This window comes from Cyprinodon tularosa, unplaced genomic scaffold (genome assembly GCF_016077235.1).
Source record: "Cyprinodon tularosa strain WSP-4 unplaced genomic scaffold, ASM1607723v1 ctg37, whole genome shotgun sequence".
Taxonomy (NCBI): domain Eukaryota; kingdom Metazoa; phylum Chordata; class Actinopteri; order Cyprinodontiformes; family Cyprinodontidae; genus Cyprinodon; species Cyprinodon tularosa.
The window spans coordinates 114,300-127,135 of NW_024039085.1; the positions used below are offsets into that span (position 1 = coordinate 114,300).

Genomic DNA, 12,836 nt, shown 5'->3' on the forward strand with positions numbered 1-12,836 from the left:
TTCCAGCTAAGCCGTCTCATATTGGAGTTTATCCCAGTAGATGAGTGGGGTCACATCCATTTGCCTTTAGGTAAGGAGAACATCTCTGACTATTGCTTAGGACTATGAGCCAAATGGCAGTACTAAGTACCAGGCCTTCTTGGCATCTCTGTGGGGGTTTTTGATAGCGCCATCCCAGGATTTTTTCATTCTGCTGTGGGACTTCAATGCCCATGTAGGGAATGACAGTGACACCTGGAAGGGTGTGATCTGAGAAACTGCCCTGAGCTGTGAACTAAAGAGGAGTATTATTATTGGGATTCTGTGCAAGTCATGGACTGTTCATAATGAACACCATGTTCAAGCATAAGGATGTTGATTGTTGCACTTGAAAAAAGGATACTTTGTAGTCTTATTTTCTGACCTTCAGTGCCATATCTGGGGCACTTAGGTGAACAGAGGGGTGGAGCTGTTCACCGGTCACCACCTGCTGTTGAGCTGGATATACTGGGAGCGGAGGACCCTGGTCACACTGAGCAGGCACACACGAGAAGGGAGGATCTGCTGGAAACATCTGGTGGGGCCCTTGGTATGGGGTATATACAGCTCCCACCTCTGGCAACTCAGATTCCGATACAGGGTGGGGACATTGAGTCTGAGTGGACCATGTTCTCTGCCTCTATTGTCCTTGCAGACACCCAAAGCTGGGGCAGTAAGATCTATGGTGCCCCTTGCGGCAGCAACCCCTGAACCCCCAGGATGCTGTCAAGTTGAAGGTTTATCAACCTGTTTGGCTTATGGGACTCCTGAAGCATTAGGAAGGTAGGCCAGGTGTGCTGCTACCTTGGCGGTTGTAGGGGCAAGAATTCAGATCTCGGGGTTGCCACTTTCTTTTAAAAATAGGCATTTTAAAATGTACATGTATTAAAAGATTTTGCTAACCAGAGCCCTATCTGGGTGAAATAATCTGAGCTTCTCAATGAATTAATTTCTTTGAATTTCAAACTTTATGTAAACATTACATAAAATTATTGCATAAATATTTTAACTACTATATATCAATGCTATGAACTTATATAAATCTTTTGAACTTTCTTTTCACAGAGTTACACTTTAACATGGAGCTTTCTTTTTACAAAGCTGATTAAAACACATGTACATATATCCAGTGCGTGATGCTACAGGTAGTTATGTCATATAAGACAACTTTACTATTCTATTTACCTAATTGTGGTTCAGAACATTGGGTGCTGGAGGAAAATTACAGTATGTGGAGCAGGAAATTGTTTACTTTTTTCTTACTGAATAATTTGAATGGGTGTAAAAGTTGTCTACGTTGTGTTGTGGGTGTAAGAGTTGTTTACTGTACCTCAGTTCCGCTTATCTAGAAGTAAAAGCACTTATGTTTGACTTTTGTAGACAAGAGGATTGATGCAATTTAATGTTCTGTCATTCAGTTAGTAGTTTTAGTCATGTGAAACAGGTTCACAAACCAATGGTTGCACAAAACTCCTGCAGATCCTTCTCTGATTTTGGGAATCTCCCATTTCTGGTTGGTGGACAGGGCATCGAAACCAGGAAATGAAAATAATAAATTTCAACAATTCCAGGAGAGTCAATGGTTGGAACCACTTCCGATCAATAATTGCATAAGCCAAAACCAGGTGCAGGAATGAGCAAGGGTGTGGTCAGGATTAGGGGATAATGAAATATGTAAAGTTTATCTGCAATTGCATTTTATCTGCAAAAAAAAAAGAGTTTCAGGGTTTTATTTACTCTTTAAAATCTGAATGTATACTGAACAGTGACTTCAGTGTACAGTTACACACCTCTGAAACACAATTTAAAGCTTTATGGCAGTTGTATAGATCTTTAAAATTATTTTTTGCTGTTTAAGATGTGATATCATGATTTTCAAATACATAGAAAAGCCTTTAAATTTAGAGTATTCATTGGCAATTACAAAAAATAATTATATTATTAATCATGATATTTTTATACCCATTAAAATTATTCAGTAGGAAAAAGTAGATTGGATTACTTTAGAAGGTTTTTATACTTTGCAAATTTAAAACAAATTTTAACAAAACCTTAATAATAATTATAACCTGATGATTACACGTGACAAGATTAAAATGTTGCCAATGTTGGCATTTGTTCTTAGGAAAAATGTCTAATGGTGAAAAGAAAAACAATGCCTAGTCCTGCTCATTTTAAGTTCCATGTATCCATGCTGCTACAACGATTACACAAAGATCTTTCTTCTTGAATATATATAAAACCAACTTTGTTGTAAGTGCATGTGTGTAAGTGGCTAGATAATGTCAGTTCCCCTGCTTTTAGCCTGATTGATGTCACCTCCCCAATGCCTGGCCGAGCAGCACTGATGTGCAATATGCTACTGCTTTGTGTAGGCGCCAGTGGTCTGAACACAAACACACATGCACTCAAGCACACACACATTAATGTATACTCCAGAACAGACGCTTTGTGTTTTAGGTTCTGGCATAAGTTTCTGGCAAAAGACTACGGTTTATCCTAATCCATGTTAATTATATGCAAGAAAAAGTATGCACGATAGCATTAAGGAATTTTGCTTTTTTTGTCAACAGGAGCAGAATTTGTGCTGGTGTTTTAAGCTTGGTTAATTAAATGAGAAGATATGCCAGAGAGGGTATGTTAAGCAAAGGCAGTGGGAGTGGAGTTAAGACTGTCATTTAATGTGCAAAGTGTTCTAGCATTGTACCCATTCCAGTTTGTAGACACATTGACTGTGATCTCCCTCTCCTACCCTCTGTGTCAGATGCTCAATTATTCCTCTGTCTCCTTTAGCGATTTTGGTATGTGTAATAAGTGTAGTATTTTTGTTGATTTAGGGGCGAGCGTGTCAAAGTTAGATTCCTGGCTTAGGCCTGCTGAATATCCTGGAGTTAGAGCCACTAGTTAACAGCCTGGATCCACCGAGACCAGGAACATGTCTCCTGTATGTAGTGGTCCTCGTATGTAGTAGTGTATCCCGAGCAGGCAGGAAGCGACTGGGTGACAGTACAGCATAGTCCTAGATCTTTGCCCTTTGGTCATTACCATGTTTCTAACAGATTTCCCCCAGCTCAGTGACACACCAACTCGGAATCCTGCTATGGTAATTTGCAGCTACGTAGTCAGAAATGTGAGACATCAACTCCTACCTGAAAGTGTTGGCTCAGAATACTTTTAAATATGGCAAGATTGCTTTTCAGACTGGGCCAATGGCACCCGGCTACGCTGAGGAGGTCTCTAAAATTAATGTTACTTTAGTGATTAAGTTTGCCAAACTGAACAAAATATCGGACTAAGAAATTTTCTCTGTACCCTCCCTGATCGGACCAATGATGACATGTTCAGCTGCATGTCATCACCCAACCTCTGGTTATCTAAGTGGTGTCATGAAAATGGTGTGGGCTACACTGATAATTGCTAATCTTTCTGGTGATAAGCTGGTCTGATTCAGGAAGGTGGCATCACCCACTGTGGATGGACCACACTGAATTCTTTCTAAGAATTTGAACAAATTAGTTAGTCCTCCAAAACCCTGGCAGCCATGGATGCAGACCAGAAAGTAGTTGTAGTTTAACACACCTCTAAGCAGCTGCTCTACTGTTACCCACCCAATTCAAATTCAAAAATACTGTATTAATCCCAAAGGGAAATTAAATGTTGCAATAACTCAAAAGTTATTTTTAAACAGGTGTTGTAGGTGTTGATAGCTGTGGACAGGAAAGATCATCTCTATCTGTCTGTCTTGCACCAGATGGGGAGCAGCCTCTTACTTGCCCATAATGTTCTTCACTTTATGAAGAATTCTTCTTTGTGAAATAGTCTCCTGAAGTTCTAGAGGAGATCCCAGAACAGAGCCAGCCTTCTTTAGTAGCTTGTTGAGCATTTTTAAATCATTACCTCTAATACTGTTAGATGTATTGTTACTCCTTTCAGTGTTTTGCCCAAAACCAAAAATATTAGAAAAGAATCCTAACAGAGTAAATCATGATAATCAAATTGAAATTAAAATGACTCCAATCAGGGTAAGAATTTAAAACAGTTAAAGATTAATTTAATATGATCTATTTCTTCAAAAATTTCCAAACAGCCAGAAATTCTGGGTGATGAGAGTGGAAACGATCTTTCAATGTGACTTACTGATTACTCAAAGCCCAGTTAAAAGTTGCAACTCTTTTGAACATTTAACTCTTAGTTTCCCTCATCCAAATTGCAAAGCAACAAAACCTCTTCCTTTTGTAATTTTGTGTCATCCACCAGGTTCAATTTTCAGATCAGTTTTCAGAGTTCCTATCTGATTTACTGTTAAATATTGACAAGGTCATTATAGTGGTGGATTTCATCATCCATGCAGACACTAAAGGTGAAAGCTTAAATTAAGCCTTTAATGCTATCTTAGACTCAATTGACTTTGCTCGAAATGTGAATAGTACCAAATATTCTCATCTTCATACTTTGGACCTTGTATTGACAGAGTTCTCCTCCCCCAAAAGAAGGTGGTACTTTAGCAGAACATTATCATATAATGCAGTTATACATTTTAATGCATCTGTTCCAGTTGTTATCTCATCTATGTCACTAATCATAGGGAAATTATTTATTTTATCTTTCTTCACAAATTGATGATTTTGTTGATGGTATTAATGGTGAATGTCCTTTCATCTGAATATTGCAGAAATGAGACATATCTTGTTCAGGGATGATGCTGAGAAACTAGTCCATGCATTTGTTACTTCAAGGCTGGATTATTGTATTTCTTTACTATCAGGAATCCATAAACTGTAGTTTAAAGCCTTCAGCTGATCCAAAATGCTATGGCCAGAGTTCCGATAAAAATTATAAAGCAGCTCATCTCTCCCCTATCAAAGTTTTTCATCTTTGGCTTCATGTTAAATCCACAATAAAATATAAAATACTCCTTCTATCATATAAAGCCTTTAATTGCCATGCTACATCTATTATCAGGGATCTGATATCTGATAGTACCTTATGTCCCTGACAGAACACTGCACTCTCAATCTGCAGGTTTACTAGTGGTTCCACTGTCTCTACATGCATGCTTAGTGGGAGGGATTGCTTAAGGGTCAATGGGATGATGCAATCAGCTGGTTTTCCTTAGATAGAAAATGTTAATCTAGTTGAATTGTCTCTGTAAATCGCCTTCATATGACATATGTTGTGAATTAAATAAAAAATAAACTGAAGTGGATTTAATTTGTTACAATAACTATTTGACACACTGAATGCATGGGTTCACAATATTTAGAAATACCCTGTATGCTTATAATGGAGACCTAGCTGGAGATATTTTTTGACTTGCCCTTGCTTTAGTTTCAGACCTTTAAACAGTACATAGATGTACAAGTGAAGGTTTTTGATTCAAGCCTTGGAACATTATTGCTCCCTGTTGGGGTATGATGTTTGTGACTCACTCCATTTATATGCCCTGCCAAGCTCTTTCTCCAAATCCTTTTATGTGTCTCAGATGGATTTTTGGGACCATTTAATACAGGCAATTATGAAATCTTGTTTATGGTGAGTATAGTTTGATAAATGGCACTAATTCAAACAAAGTAAGTGGGATACTTAAGCCATGAGCAATGATTATTATAAAAGTAAACATCACTTATTGCATATAGTGTCTTATTTCTTCTTCTATTAAATGATTGACCATAACATAAGACATATTAATTTGTACCTCGTTTCATGGTATTGACATTTTAATTTGGATACATGTTTTTAAGCTTTTCTCATTCCAAAGCGTTTATACCATGATCCACTAGGAGCGGGTTATGTGCTGTTCAGTGGCCAAATAAAATAGGATATTTACTTAGATGCTACCAAAACCAACAATATTGACAAGGTGGCCGGTTGTTGGTTAAAATAAGCATTTGTGGAAATGAAAAAACATTTATTATATGAAAAGTCCTTAAGGTTGAGTGAGAAACTGTCTAGCTCTAAGTGGAACTTTTCAAATACTAAAACAAGTCTAATTAATTTTGCAGCACATGTTGCAGAAAATGGATACACCATCTGTTTTATCAAAATTTAAGTAGAAATGAAAAATTAGTCAGAAAGTTATTCCTTAGATATACCTACACATGTTTCAACTTTTACAGTTCTATTGCCACTTGATTTAGTGAGGTATATTTCATTGTAGGAAATAATTTATAGTGGCAAATGGGTAATAATAAAATCAAATAGTCATTAGACATAATGTGAACCAATCACCATATTCACTTTATTTTCCTTATCTGTCTGATGTTATTTTTCAGCTCCACTCACTCTATAGAGGATATCTAAATGCTCTTCAAATCCAAATGAAAGTACGAGTACTCAACTGGCAAGAACATTTTTACCTTTTTAGTCATTCCACAAAAAGAGCAGTGTTTTTTTTTTTTTATTATTATTTAGCTCTGTTGAAGGTTTTGAGGGAAAATTTCACAACCCTAACTACTGAATATTCTGTAACTGTTAGGATCCTCAGGCTTGCCCACCAGAAGGCGCCGAGGATCCTCTTTTGTTCTTTGTTTCTTTCCATTAGGACTGGAGTTACTGCTGGGATCTGGAGATTACCCTCTGTCTCCAGCAGAGTGCGCCGTGGGTCTCCTTGGGCTGGAGTCTTCTTGCACACCTGTTGTTAATCCTCTCATCAGGAGACCTCCCCTTTATAAGCCCCTGCCAGACCTTGCTTCCAGGCCGCAGTGTTGATCTTAGTTGGTTAGCTTCCTGAGCCTCTGTTACAGATTAAATCTTGGTAGTCTCTAGAGTGAGATCTGATTCTAATCTCTCCTTTGTCTGTGCCTCACAGGAAACCTGTCTCTGGTCTGAAGCTCAGGAAGAGCTGCCTCACTGGAAACCTGTCTCTGGTCTGAAGCTCAGGAAGAGCTGCCTCACTGGAAACCAGTCTCAAGCCTGAAGCTCTAGGAGAGCTTAACCTGAAGAAGCTAGATGCTTAGCTTCTTATAAACTCTGCTAACCAACAGTCTCCAGTCCCAGTCAAGACTCTAGTGAACCAGCCCTGAACTTGTTCCAGATTAAGTTCTTTATCGTCTGTTTTGTGAACCATAATAAACTCTGTTGAACTTTTACCCCGTTTTCCGTGTGTTCTGCATTTTGGGCTTAATTCTGAGACCCATCATGACAGTAACATTCAGAAAGAATTGTGATGTGTATATTTGAGAGAAATTAGAGCCGGCCCTATATTGAATTACAGTTTGCATTATAAAACCAATGTGTTGCAATATCACAACTGCAAAAAAAAATGAAAAATATCGAAGAACATATTGCTAATAAGAACTTTTGAGCCTTCTAATATTCCTCTTAAGGTTATTTAGAACCACCCCTAATTAGAGCCATCTCATAGCTGTAAATACAATGAATAAAAAAAATCTATTTAAAAATATAAGTCCAAATAAGTCATTTCCTATAGTGGTTATAGGGTCAGGCATTTTATTGATCTGCACTCAATAATCAACACATATATCTGCAAAGCCGACAAATTATTGTGGTTATATATGTAAGTGATGTTCAGCTATTACAGTGAGCACTATCTCCTGGGACAGGAGGTCATCTCCGTCTCACAACTGAAACACAACCATCAATTATAGACAGTATTCTTCCGACTTCAGAACTTAACTGTCTCTAGAGTCCACATACACATGCACACGCATACACACAACCATCTCGCTGCCTATCTCTCTGCTTCCAATTCCTTTCCTAATCTCCAGAGAGCCAAGACAAAGCACAGGGCCTGTCTTGAGGGGTTTCTACCCTTTTATGATTTATGTTAGGAATAAGCTGAGTCAGGCACCCTCGATCCCCTGCCTCTAGCCACACCCATTACACCTCCCTTGTCAATGGCTGAACAAAATGTTAGAGAACAATTCTACACATGTATACATTGTGCTGCTTTGAGACAATTTTATATAAAGGTCATATATTATGGGAAGTATAAATGTAATGCAAGAATAAAACAGTTGGCAGATCCTATGGTTACATCTTGTATATAGAATATAATTAACCACACCTTGCAGAGATGATGACAGATGGGATGTGTTGACAGATTTAACATGATTGTCATGCAAATACACACATCCAGACAACAAGGGAGCAAAGAAACAAGCTATAGACACGGAGGAATGATTTCAGAAGCAGGAAGGACAGAATAAAAGGATTATAAATAAGAGAAGGAGAAAACCGAGGCAAAGATAAATTTATGCAACACTGAGGTTCTTATTTGCCCTTCACTTTCACCCTAACTCACATCTGAAGTAATAATAAAAGCCAATCAGAAGTGAGAATTATGCTACAGCTGCAATATGTTTGAGCCATGTTATCACAGTGTTTTGGACATTAAAAGTGCGGGATTTAGACTAACATACATAAATATAGTTTAAATGAAAATTATGCAAGAAATATGTTTAAAAAACTAAAAACTGCCATATATTCAACCCTTTATTCCTGATAATTAAGTCTTGTGGGATAAATTTACTTCAAATAGCCTGAGTAAATACAGTCCACCTGTGTTAAGCTAAAAACATTACTGTTTTGATCAGGCACGTGCTACTCCAGTTGCAATAACTATTTTAATGAAACTTTTTGCCCCAATCCTTACCTCAACATGTGTAAATGAAATAGTTAAAGTTCTCCATGGACCTAATAATAAGTAACTCATTTAATGCAGGTGTTTTAAAGCTGTGAAAAATCTAAAAACTGATGGACTCTGACTCTTAATAACTGCAGCAGAATAGGGCAAGATTACACCCACGAGCTGCAACCTTAACGTGGCGGGGTTGTTTGAGTGCCCGGATGATCCTAGGAGCTATGTTGTCCGGGGCGTTATGCCCCTAGTAGGGTCTCTCATGCCAAAAAGGTCCTAGGTGATGGCTCAGACTAAGTGCAGCTTACAAGACCACTATTGATAGTACTAAATCAAGGACCATGACGTCGCCCGGTATGGCGCAGCCGGGGCCCCACCCTGGGGCCAGGCCTGGGGTTGGGGCCCCCATGCGAGCGCCTGGTGCCCAGGCCTTTGCCCACAGGGCCCAGCCGGCCTCAGCCTGAACCTACGACGTGGGCCCCTCCTTCTGTGGACCCACCACCTGCAGAGGGATCTGTAGGGGTCAGGTGCAGAGAGAACCGGGTGGCGGTCGAGGCCTAGTCCACGCACCCAATTTCTGGCTGTAGGGACGTGGCACGTCGCATCGTTGAGGGGAAGGGGCCTGAGCTTGTGCAGGAAGTTGAGAGGTACCAGCTGGATATAGTCTGGCTCACCTCTAAGCACAGCTTGGGTTCCGGATCCTGTCTCCTGGAGAGAGGCTGGACGCTCCACTTTTCTGGCGTTGCCAACATGGAGAGGTGGTGAGCTGAGGTGGCCTTGCTCATTGCCCCATCACAGTCGTTAGGTGTTGGAGTTCACGCCGGTGAATGAGAGGGTCAACTCCCTACGCCTTTGGTTTGGGCACAGGTCTCTCACCGTTGTCTCAGCCTATGGGCGCAATATCAGTGCAGAGTACCGGCCTTCTTGGAGTGCTTGGGAGAAGTACTAGATGGTGCTCCAACTGGGAACTCCATTATTCTACTGGGGTACTTCAATGCCCACATGGGCAGCGACAGTAAGACCTGGACATGGGTGATCGGTAGGCTGATCTGAACCCAAGCGGGGTTCTGTTATAGGACTTCTCTGCTAATAACAGTTTGTCCATGCCGAACAACATGTTCTAGCACAAGGGCGTCCATAAGTGCACCCTGACACCCTGCCGGAGGTCGATGATCAACTTTGTGGTCGTGTTATCTGATCTCTGGTCATGTGCCTTGGACACTCGGGTCATCCGATCACCACCTGGTGGTGAGCTGGATCTGCTGGCAGGGAAGGAAGCCGGTCAGACCTGGCAGGCCTAAGCATGTTGTGAGGGTTTATGGGAATGTCTGGTGGATCCGTCTGTTAGTGCGGTCTTCAACTCTCACCTCCGGATGAGTTTCTCCAAGATCCGAGCGTGGTTGGAGACATGGAGTCGGAGCGGTCCAACATGTGGCCCAACCAGTCCACATGTGTTTTGTGGATCTGGAGGGACTATGTATCTGAGCTTGCCTGGTGTTGCCTCGGGGTCCCCCGAGAGCAGCTGGAGGCAGTGTGTGGGGATCGGGAAGGCCTGCTGCCTCTGGGACCCAGCCCCGGATAAGCGGAAGAAAATGGATGGATGGATGGCTGGATGGATCTCAGAATGCATGATGGATTGCATCAACTTCTACGCGGTTAAAATCATGTCCTATTCCAGACAACAAAAAAAATCAAGTTGTCTTGTCTTCTTTTTCTTATAAGTATTCTGTTGGTTTTTAATGCAGAAATGTGCATATACATTTGATCTATATATATATATATATATATATATATATATATATATATATATATATATATATATATATAGATATATATATATATATAGATATATAATATATATCTATCTATATATATATATATAGATATATATAGATATATATATATATATATATATATATATATATATATATATATATATATATATATAGATATATATATATATAATCTTTTTTTGTACATGCATGCTTTACTTTATATCTGGGTTTCACTTGCTGCAAGGACATGTGAAGTCCTCCACATAATGATGCCTCTTTCTATCATACTACATATATAAATATATGCCTCTTTCTATCATACTATATACTACATATATAAATATATGCCTCTTTCTATCATACTATATATATATATATATATATATATATATATATATGGCAGTGAAGCAAGAGGTTTTATTAAATGCAAACCACAACTGGTTTAAAAAGCTACCTGTTAAATATTTATAATAGTTTTATTATTATTTTATAATGTTTTAGTCAAAAATCATAGAAAAGGAGCTAAGTTTGTGGGATCTGGGTCACAGTGTGTGGATCGCGGACAATATCCAACACGACACTTTTAAAGCCTCTGAGCCACTGTAGGCGGCAATATGACTCATGCTTTTAATATGATTGGCTTCTTGAGATGATGGTTTGTGTCATGGCACCTGGAGCACAGAGCGATGAGCGCAGCTTTGGCTCACAAAATGATTTGCTTGCAGAGACTGTGTAATGTGTGCTATGAGTGCGCCAAATTTGTAAGTGCAGCAGGACGATGTTAGATGGTATCACTGTGCCAAATAGTACCCAATGTTTTGTAAGACTACCTTTCAGTTAAGGTTAAAGTTTAAATCAGGAGGGTTTCTTCCTGCTCTACTTGAGCAGGAATGTGGGTAGGAGAAAGACGAAAGAAATGGCCCTGACTAATATGTGAAATGTAAAACCTAAGACATGCCAACATGCTAGTATTTGACATTGATCCAACTCAAGTAAGCAAGGCAAATTGTTGTTACCTTTACATAGGTGGTTTGTGTTAGAATGCTTGCTCATGTTTTTTTTAGATCGATTGAAATCATCTTAACAACTTCCTACAGCAGCAGAGGAACCATGAGCTTCACACATACCCAGAAATGCAGCTTTGACAAGTGTGAAAGCTGTACTGTAATCTGAGTAGACTGTGAACCCTGGCAACTGATCTGGAAAACTAGCTGTTGCAAACAGAATTAACAAGATATCAGGTCAAAGTTTAACAAGGAATAAGAGCCATATACAGAGAGGAAAATACATATGTCTATGTATTAATATATTCATCAAACCTGTTGCAATCTATGGGGTTCAACTCTGTTCTCTTTCTGTCTAGACTTGCAAAGATTTTACATTTTTATTTTGGTTCTCTTTTGGTTTTGTCTATTTTTGATACTCTGATAATTCTAATGCCATCCTGTCTTGGAGTTATCACCTTTTATCTGTCCTTCTGACTTCAACCCTTCAAATTTGTTCTAGGTTGCAATGTCCTTCTTTAATCTACCACAGCTTTGTGTCCCCTATTTTCCCAAAACTGTTTACAGTATTTGGTTGTATTTTTGACATATTCTTCAACTTTATGACTGCTTCAACTAATTAGGTAAGATAAAATTGTGTTTTTGATTTGATAGTTTCTATTTATACAGTGGGTAGAAAATGTATATTTTTTTTACCAATATTTCTACAGATGCATACACTCAAGATACAGGAATTCTAATTTATAGATCATCATTCTACAATTACTTAGTCAAGCAAAATCTGATTTTTTGAGGGTCAAGTGATCAGGTCAAGCTGTTTAAAGTAAGTGGGAATGACTGTTTTAAGTCACATTTGAGTCACATTCCTATGTGCTCTGGAATCATATCTTCTCTTTTAAAGTGAGTCTTGTGGGATCTACGAAGGCAGATTATGTGTTGTGAGATGAAGTTTTAATATAAATGTTTCTTTGACGTCATTTTACAGTCCTCACATTTTTGCACTCCCCCCAGAATACTGCAGCACTTAACAAAATAGACAGGAGCTGGGATAATACTGCACAGGGGAGAGAGAAAAATATTGGAGTTGTCAATAAATAGAGATCAAAATTTATTAAGGCCTAATATAAATACTCTCAGAACTATCAGGATGTATGGGATACATAGTTTGTATTGTAAAATTCATACTGGACCCTACAAACAGATGACTTTAGAAATGCTATCTTGGTTAGAGAGCATGCTATGATCTGCCTCTGTCTTTTATATATCTGAAAAAAAGTTGCCCCAAATAATCTGTTGTGCTGAAATGGCAGTAAGATCTTCCTTAAACATCACAATAAAGAGAACCAGTTCCCTTTTATCAATGTTTGTCGCACAGCACCCGCTGACACATTAAATGGCTGTATTTAAACCATAACACCTATTTCCCTCTGTTTACTGTTG

The 12,836-nt window shown here is 38.9% G+C and overlaps 1 protein-coding gene across 2 annotated transcripts in view; it reads right to left on the reverse strand.

Annotated features, from left to right (window-relative positions):
• zgc:171482 (zinc finger protein) overlaps positions 1-12,836 on the reverse strand; it is a 103,163-nt gene that overhangs the window by 39,334 nt on the left and 50,993 nt on the right. The window lies entirely within an intron of this gene.